Source organism: Protopterus annectens, chromosome 15.part0 (assembly GCF_019279795.1).
Source record: "Protopterus annectens isolate FY-2018-M chromosome 15.part0, PAN1.0, whole genome shotgun sequence".
NCBI classification, from domain to species: Eukaryota; Metazoa; Chordata; order Ceratodontiformes; family Protopteridae; genus Protopterus; species Protopterus annectens.
Genome location: NC_056749.1, coordinates 826,275,365 through 826,285,759, shown reverse-complemented (window position 1 = coordinate 826,285,759; position 10,395 = coordinate 826,275,365).

Sequence of the window (10,395 nt, the reverse complement as noted above, 5' to 3'; positions counted from 1 at the left end):
ACCAATATTTTGTTGGTTGGCAAAACTGGACAAGGGAGCAGAAAAACCCTAGGAAAATTTGAAGAAGGAAGTCTGAAAATCTGAAAGATTCATTGTATCCCTCATCACATTTTTGATAGCATTTGTTGTAGAGGGTCCAAAAACTAAATTGTTATCCAAATGGGAATTTAATATGTCATTTTTAAATCTTCTGTGAGGTTCTGAAAATGTCACTAGTCAAAGCTCCTCCATGCAGTACCAGTGGCCATGGCCCTGAATGTAGTATCTACAGCGTTATAAGCCCACTTTAAGCAATGAGTATTGCCCTGAAAAAATAAAGAAACTAAAACACACAAAGAAGATTTTTTTGTCCCAGGAGTGAACTGCAGCTAAAAGTATGTCATACTTTCATAATTAGTCACAATATACTTTAACATATGAGCCTTGCAATTTAAAATGTTTACAAATTAAAGTTTCAGAAGCTTACATTTTTACCTACCTTATCAATTGTTTCACCATCCATGTCAGACAGGAAAGGATTAGAAATAACAATAGGTTTGGCAGTAGCTGGATTGATTAAAGCTATAGCTGCTGGGTCAGGTTTAGGAAGAGTGTATAGAAATTGGAAATGATTTCTTAGGAACAACAGACTGACTGTTAGGGAAACCACTGGCTGTGACAAACACATCCACTGAGATGGTAACCACTGAGGAGATGAGGAGGTTTTGGGAATTCCAGTTGTAAGAGCTCACTGTATTGTCTATGAGACTGAGAAACCTTAGTGTTCTCCCACTGAAAACACTGGCACGTTCTAGAAATAGTATCAAGGAAAGAGAAACCTTGACAGGGAGTTTCAGATAACATGCTCTCCTCTTAGTCTGAATCAGAAATCTGAGGGAAAATGCTATATCTGTCATATCCTCTCAAGATTCAATTGGTTTAAGAAAAGAGGAATTATTTTCTTTCACCAGAAACCACATTATAAGAAGAATCAGTAGCCTGTGCAAGACATTGAACCAGACCTAATAAACTACTCCTGTCTAGTGAAATTGGTACAGGAGAAGATACAAGTTTGGTTTTCTGTTTCTTTTTACAGGAATGTCAGGACAAACAGGGTTAGTAATGGCAGCAAAACAACAAAAGAGACTTCGGCTACCACAGCTTTAAAACAAAATAAAGCTTAAAACAAAAGTTAAGTTCTTTCCACGACTATATGCAGCTTTTTCAGACCATAGTATAGAACAACCTTAAACAATTTAAATAATACAATTAAAATTTATTCTACCAATAAAATCACTTCTAAAAGCTAACATCATACACAAAAGAAGTCAATGCATCCAATAAGAACAATTATACAAGGCACACCCTTGCTTTGTTCATAAAATTAACCTGTCAATTCAAGAAACAATAACACCAATAGAAACGTTAGAAAAATACATTCTCAAATCAAAAACCTATCAATGAAACAGTGGGCGTGACATAAGTATAGGCTTCGAAGAGATACGATCATTCACCCCAGGAACTTGTCGGCTTGTACCGCAATAATCCACTTAAGCTCTCTTTTCATTGTTTTATTGTTGAAATCACCACCTCTATACAATCTTCAACTTGTACTAATACTGTAATCTTGAATAAATGCTCTCTGCTTTCTTCAATAACATATTTGGCTAAAGTGTTACTATCTTTGCAATTTTTGATGTCATTGACATCAAATTGACATTGTACTAACACTGACTAACTCTGTGCTAACCCTGACTAACTTTCTTCCTTTACACTAATGAATAACCTTCATCTTTATAGACTTATCCTTAAAGAACCAATTGACCATGTTATTGCAATTCAAATATACGTATATATGTATATAGTTTCATCTCTTGTACATTACCTTTTACTGTTTGTGTTATGCTCATGATGGGTATTGTATTTTGTATTTTTTATTAACAATTTTTTATTAAGCAGAAAAACCACAAAAATGCCACTGGAGCAAAGTACCAGTGGAAATAAAACAATAAAATCCAAAAGACTTCAAAAAATCCACAAGGTAAACCAAGCCAGATGTGATAAAAAACAGTTTAATGAATGGTAAACGCTTTCATGCTCTCCTCAGCACTTCTTCAGACCATATAGAAAATACAAATTCACATACACTCCTTATAAAATACATAGCATTTCAAACTAACCTATCACAGAATAAAATCACTTAAACAGTCTCCGCCTTTTAAGAAAGGGTTTTAAAGGGACAGAGGTATTCAAACCTGGTGGTGTGTTGCTGTGTAGCCTAATAATCCAACTGCTCTCTTGCTGTTCTAGAATGTTATTAAGATCTCCCAGTCTACCACCAGGTTTAGGTTGTTCTAAAACTCTAAATATAAATGTATGTGTAGAGTCTGTGTCCCTCACATGACAGGCTAGGGCATTTGTTGAATCATTCTTCCTAATAGCTAATAAATGCTCACGTTTCCTTTCCTTTAATTGTCTCTTGGTCTTTCCTACATAGAAATTTCGACAAGATAAACAATTAGCTAAGTAGACCACATATGTACTACAGCAATTGGTATAAGAATTACTAGTGTATTTAAAATGTGTGGTTGGATGTATAAAACTAGACACTGTATCTATAAATGAGCAATAATTGCATTTGCCACACATAGTGGTGCATCCATTATTTATAGAACTACCTGAATTGTTATATTTATAGCATAGCATCTGTTTAAGATTGCGCTTGTTTTTAAAAGCAAAATTTGGCTGTGGTCCTACAACCTGGCTAATTTTTTCATGCAACATAAGAATAGGCCAGTTTTTCTTGATAACGTCACAAAAAGCTCTATGATCACTAGTATAATTCATCGTAAAATTCACTAGATGTTCATTGGATTGTTGTGTATTCCCATTGCGGGAAACTGAATTATTGGCATAGAGAAAAGGACATGCATTCGTGGGTCTTAATTCAGTAACCTCATGTTCCATTTGATCTACCTCATTGTGTTTATAACCTCTGCATTTAAATTCATCCTTTAGCTTAGATAGATCTGCATCAAAGACCTCTTGAACACTATCTAGTCTGGACATCCGCATGCCCTGGCCCTTCAGTACGTTCTTAAAAACCTTCTTCGGATGCCTACTATTCCTGTGTAGGGTGGCATTTACCCTACATTTTTCCTGAACATACGTGTGGCTATTTGGCCATCTAATGTCCTATATATCTTGACATCAAGGAAATCTGTGGCAGTATATGAATGGTGATGGGTAAATTTAAGAAAATCAGTGGTCATATTCAAATATTGCACAAAATGTGGTATTAATTCATGTGGCCCTGGCCAAAGAATAAAAAGGTCATCCACAAACCTTTTAAAAAAGGCTATATATTTCCTATATGTATGTTGACTGAGCATATATTTCTCTTCCAAACCACTCATAACCAAACTGGCACAACTATTTTAAACCTTGTTCATTGGGTATACTTGTAAAAATTGACTGTACATCCAACGTAATAAAACTAAGGTCATTCAAATCATGGATGTACAGTCACTTTTTACAAGTATACCCAATGAACAAGATTTGAGGGGTTGGGAGGGTGGCCTAATGGTTAAGGTGTTTGCCTTACAAACACAATATGCAGTGTTTGAGTCTCACAAGGAATAATTGGCTAGGCTTAAAATGGCTCACAAGGGCAGTTAGCTGAGTACTAATCTATGAATCTATGAAAATATTACATGATCCTATAAAAAGAGATGGCAGTTTTATTGATAGTAAGTCAGTATTGCTGTGTGGCCTACTTAGCATTATATTGGAACATAACTTGTTTTGTTTCAATGGGCAGTATTATTGGCAATGGCAGGGGGTAGCTATGGGGACCCCCTGCGCCAATAGTTATGCCAATTTGGTTATGAGTGGTTGGGAAGAGAAATATATGCTCAGTCAACATACATATAGGAAATATATAGCCTTTTTTAAAAGGTTTGTGGATGCCCTTTTTATTCTTTGGTAAGGGCCACATGAATTAATACCACATTTTGTGCAATATTTGAATATGACCACTGATTTTCTTAAAATTACCCATCACCATTCATATACTGCCATAGATTTCCTTGATGCCAAGATATATAGGACATTAGATGGCCAAATAGCCACACGTATGCTCAGGAAAGAAGGTAGGGTAAATGCCACCCTACACTGGAATAGTATGCATCCGGAGAGGGTTTTTAAGAACGTACTAAATGGCCAGGGCATGTGGATGTCCACACTAGATAGTGTTCAAGAGGTCTTTGATGCAGATCTATCTAAGCTAAAGGATGAATTTAAATGCAGAGGTTATAAACACAATGAGGTAGATCAAACGGAACGTGAGGTTACTGAATTAAGACCCACGAATGCATGTCCTTTTCTCTATGCCAATAATTCAGTTTCCCACAATGGGAATACACAACAATCCAATGAACATCTAGTGAATTTTACGATGAATTATACTAGTGATCATAGAGCTTTTTGTGACATTATCAAGAAAAACTGGCCTATTCTTATGTCGCATGAAAAAATTAGCCAGGTTGTAGGACCACGACCAAATTTTGATTTTAAAAACAAGCGCAATCTTAAACAGATGCTATGCTATAAATATAACAATTTACGTAGTTCTATAAATAATGGATGTATCCCTATGTATGGCAAATGCAATTATTGCTCATTTATAGATACAGCGTCTAGTTTTATACATCCAACCACACATTTTAAATACACTAGTAATTCTTATACCAATTGCTGTAGTACATATGTGGTCTACTTAGCTAGTTGTTTATCTTGTCGAAATTTCTATATAGGAAAGACCAAGAGACAATTAAAGGAAAGGATACGTGAGCATTTATTAGCTATTAGGAAGAATGATTCAACAAATGCCCTAGCATGTCATGTGAGGGACACGGACTCTACACATACATTTATGTTTAGAGTTTTAGAACAACTTAAGCCTGGCGGTAGACTGGGAGATCTTAATAACATTCTAGAACAGCAAGATAGCAGTTGGATTATTAGGCTACACAACAACACACCACCAGGTTTGAATACCTCTATCCCTTTAAAACCCTTTCTTAAAAGGCGGAGACTATTTAAGTGATTTTATTCTGTGATAGGTTAGTTTGAAATGCTATGTATTTTATAAGCAGTGCATGTGAACTTGTATTTTTTATATGGTCTGAAGAAGTACTCAGGAGAGCATGAAAGCGCTTACCGTTCATTAAACTGGTTTTTATCACATCTGCCTTGGTTTACCTTGTGGACTTTTGGAAGTCTTTTGAATTTTTTATTAACAATAGCTGTTTTTTTTTAAGCTTGGACTGTTGCAACTTTTTATATTGTATTTTGTATGTGTCTTGGAGCTTTTCTCCCTGGGCATCTACTGAAAATGGACATGTACCCAGTTAGACTAGCCCGGTCAACAAATGTAAAATAAAAAAATAAATAAATAAAAAAAATGTTCTAATATTCTATCTTTAAAAGCTCTGTTAGTCTTCCCAGCATAAAATGCACTAGAATTAGGGCATTTAGCATAATAAACTAGATTACTTGTCTTACAATCAGCATAAAAATCATACTCTATCTTAAGCCCTTTTGGTGGATGCAAAATATATGAGCCCATCATATGAACTTACATGCTTTACAAGTATGACAAGGGAACATCTCAATACATTGTGAAACTAAATGTGTATAGGCATTGTTCCTCTTATATCAAAGCTCTGATTTCAGGGACAGATTATTTCTAAAACAGAACTTGGGAACAGAGCCAGCTGCTCTTTTTACGTCTGTCTTGGACATCAATGTAGGCCAATTCCTGATAATAATATTGCATACAATATTAATATCACTATAAGTAAAATGGGTCTAGGTTATAAAAAAAACACAATAAAGACTATTTTAAGTGGGGGGCTTCACCCCCCCTCACACTCCCCCTACTTAAATATACCAACTCAGAGATCGCACTACAGTGCCAAAAATGACAAAGTGACGGAAGCGGACAAGTGACTTCTTTATGAGGGAAAGAATTTGCTCAAAAGCCGCTTCGTCATTTTGCATTTTCGACATTTACAGTTCGACCAAGACACATTCGACAGAATGTGTCTTCGGTCTTCTGACAGGAACCCAAGTTAAACTATTGGGAAACTACCTCGATCAGATAAATTACTGGTGACCCTAGTAAAATTACTATGCTCTGAGAAATACAATTTTGCAATTGTGTCTCTTTTCGACCAGGCTCCAACAGCCACAGAGAAAGTGGATAAGCCACAGTTCATACTGCTTATATGGGCAACACCAGATGGATCCATGGGGGAAAAAGCTGAATGGTCTGAGGAACCAGCTTTGTTTACACATTGCTAGCCTGTTGTGGTGTCAAAGGGTGTTTAGTTAACTTTTTCTTTTTGTACCTGCAAGGAGGACTGACCATGGGACTGGTAGTTTATTCCATGGTTATGCCAAAAACAATGCTTCTTTCCTGGGGAACCTAAGCAGCATAAGCCAGTAAAATTTAAAAGAAGTAAAATAAGAAGTAAAATGCAAGGGGTTGGGAGGGTGACCTAATGGTTAAGGTATTTGCCTTACAAACACAAGGTACAGGGTTTGAGTCTCAAAAGGGATAATTGGCTAGGCTTAAAATGGCTCACAAGGGCAGTTAGCCTAGTAATAACCTATGAACTTTTCTTGGTAAAGAAAAAAAAAAGTAAAAACCATTCCAGTGCACTTTACCATCCTGTGAAAGTGATTTAAACAGAATTTCTCCTGAGAAAAAGATGTTTTAAAATATTTAAATTAACTTTTAAACTTTCAGAAACAAAAGTGGACTGTTATTTAAAGGTACAGTAAAGTCATGCAACACTCAATGAAAAACACATTCCACACAGGAAAGTAAGAATAAACATTAAAAATAGTATGTGGAAGGCTTATCCCAAAGGGAACTGTTATCTTCCCAGCAATGGAACAACACAAGCTAACTGTCAATCTCCAAAAGTCCACTCAGTCTCTTCAGCAGCAGGAAAGCTTTAAAGGGCATGACAACAAAAATGGTCTTTTAGTCAGCTCAGCTCAAGCTAGCTAATGGACTGAGCTCATGGAAAGTGAACTGAATCTTTGGAAGTTGTCAGGCTGTCCTTTCCTATGCAGGATGTGACCCATATAGTTTAGACTACTGCAGTAGTGAGGAATATGATGAGCAGTGTTTGCAATAAAGAGCTGTAGACCAAGAGGTACAGGTGGCATATAGGCTCTGCTCCAGAAATACGACACCTGCCAACTTAAGCTGTGGTTGGGGTTACAGAGTGGTATACTCAATAACAAATACAAAGAGTCTATAAGTAGTGAGTGTGATCCAGTATTAATGTGGTTAATGCTTGGGACAAAGAGTCTCACCTAGAAATGAATGCCAGACTTTGGAAAGAAGCATGTGAAGCTCTAAGAGTGCTCCAAAACTCTGGATATTGCACAAGCATCTTAAAAGCACATTCAACACAGATAGCATTATACTCTGACTAGACTGATCCAATAAGCTCAAGATATGATTTTACGATCATTAGAAGTGTGGGGAGACTAAGAGCTTGCATAAGCATATGTACTGGAATTGCCCAAAAATATGCCTTTTGTGTGTGGAATGCCATTCATGTATTTAATGGCTTACGAGGGAAGTCTTACATGTAAATATGGACTTAATGTTCTTGGGTATCATGGTGAGACTCCTTTCCCACTTCCAATTCTTTATGGAAGTTTATGGTGTTGATAACGTATCCCCCAAAGTCTTGTTTGCTATTGTTTGTTTGTAACTTGTTTACCAGTGACATAAACTAGAATATGGCCCTCTTTTTGCATTTATTTTTTCCAAAAGTAAAATACATGCAGATGCACTCTTTCCCAGATTTGTGCCAAAAGAAACTCTCTTATGCAGACTCCTGAAGAATTTGATCATGATAAAACAGTGGTAAGTTTAACAAAAGTAACGTGCAGCAATAAAAAAGTACTAGTCTTGCTGGAAAAGAGCAAAGAAGAAGAGAAAGGGAATAAAAGAGCCCGTGGAAAATACTACAGAAAATAAAAAATAAACAATGCATCAGACAATAAAAATAAACAATGCATCAGACAATAAAAATAAACAATGCATCAGACAATAAAAATAAACAATGCATCAGACAATAAAAATAAACAATACATACAACCTTGGGTGAGCCATTTGGAGGGTTTAGATCTGTAAGATTCAAAAAAGCACTTAATTTTCCATTTTATGGATGAATAGGAAAAAACATCTCAAATATTCAATGATGAAGAGACTAATTGTTACAAATATATTCTTAAGTAGCCATAAACTCCATTTTGATAAATGTGTAGTTTCCCAAAGCATTATTAGCAATAGATTGACTGAGTGTATTCTGCACTATTTGGTGAACTTTGTCTTACCAAGACTCAATAATCAAACAAAACATACCACAATGATACCAGGTTAATATTCAGTCACATCTATGTAGATAGAATGGTTTGATAGTTATTTGCCTTTTATGTTGTCTTCATACAATTAATTAAAGCCTAAAATGGTAATACGAATTACTCTATTCATTTACAAGGTAAAGTCCTTGTACCTTTTCCACCTTTTGGACCCCTTATTCAAACTATGCCTTAAATTGCCTCCTGACTCCATCATTTTAGGCAGGGCAGGGTTTGTTTAATTTCTCTTGAATTAACAATACATTGTTATCAACAGACTATTTACCTACCATTGTTATTGCACTTCACTAATATATATAAATATGTACACTGTTACTTTTAAACATTGAAGCTTGGCTTTTAGTCAGTTAAACTATAAATGGCATGTTATCTCAAGGTATAAATCCTTTTTGGCATGGTCCGTCTCCTCTTAGCATTAGACATCAGATCAGCAAATCAGCTTTCTCTATGATGATGTCATTTCCTAACTGTATTTATCTGAAAAGGAGGTGAGAAACAGTTTATTTTAACAATTATTGGTTATACAGTTTTAACATAGCAAAGCACTGCATAGGCATATCTTCATTTAAATTCACTTTCTTTTTGATCCATATGATGAGGAATATCATCATGTTCTTGACTTTAACACTTATGAATATTCTTGAACATGCACACTGAAAATCATACACAGTATAAATATTAGTTATATGTTTAGCCAAAATGAGTCACTCCAAATTTGGCAGTCTGAGACTGAACCACATTTGGTTCTCTATAAGAAATTTCCAAACTTTTCTGGGTGAATATCCCCTTTCCACGTGCTATTTTAATTTGTGAAACATAGTATATGTCTGGAGAGGGTGACTCGTTAGAAGGAAAAATATCATTTAGACAAGAGTAACATTTCAGTAGTGCATACCCTGCTAACGAGTGATAGCGCATGATAGTACTACCAGTTCTTTAACTTTTCCCTCGTAAATCTGTAACAGTGGTAGTTATTCAAATTGCTTCATATCTTTTCACATAACACAATATTCCAACATTTTTCTTGAGTTATTAAAGGACAAAGTTATTTATCTAATCTAGTATTTTAATTTATTATATTATTCTAATTTATTATATTATCTTATTTATCTATTCAAATATGTGCTTCCTAGATTAAGAGGAAAAGTACATACAATTATTTATTTTACCTCTCTAGCCTGCTCAAATAAAGCAGTGACTGTTAATTTCCATTATAAATAAAATCATATTGTCGACAAAAATAAATAATTCTAGATTTGGGTTTAGTTTATATATTAAATAAATTATGGAATAACAATATATGAAGTCTAGTAATGCTTTCACTAACAGTATATTTCACTAACAGTATAAACTGAGTTGGGGCATTGGACATCCTTGTCTTAATCTTTTTGTGCAAATTTCTGACATATGGTGGCATTTCTGTTGTGTATTGCCTCCATTCCAATGAAGTGAGATTTAACAATGCTGACTATTGTGGCTAGGAAATAAAAGTGTTCAAAACCTGCATGAATGAAGACTCAATTTACCTAGCAGCTGTGATGATAAAGACTGGGGCTGGGATTCATAAACTCTCATTGCATCATGACAAGCAAATGTGTGTGATGAGCAGGAAAAAGCAGAATGTGTGTGATTCAGAACGCACAGCTACAAAATTATGCCGGCTGAAAAACAAGGCACACCCTAGGCATATGCTAACAACCATATAAGGAGGTGTGCTGTGTCCTACTGAAGTAAAACATGGCAGAGAGATTCAGAGACATAAATAATGAGTAGCCACATTACACACACACTAGCAATGAACACACCCATATAAATCATGTTCATTCAGAGAAAAACTTAAATGTTACAGAGCTCCACTGTATTATCAGCAAAGCCTGTGTATTTGAAGGGAAACAGTCTGCAAATGTTCTTGGTTTTAGAATTTAGTATTTAGTGGTCATGGTT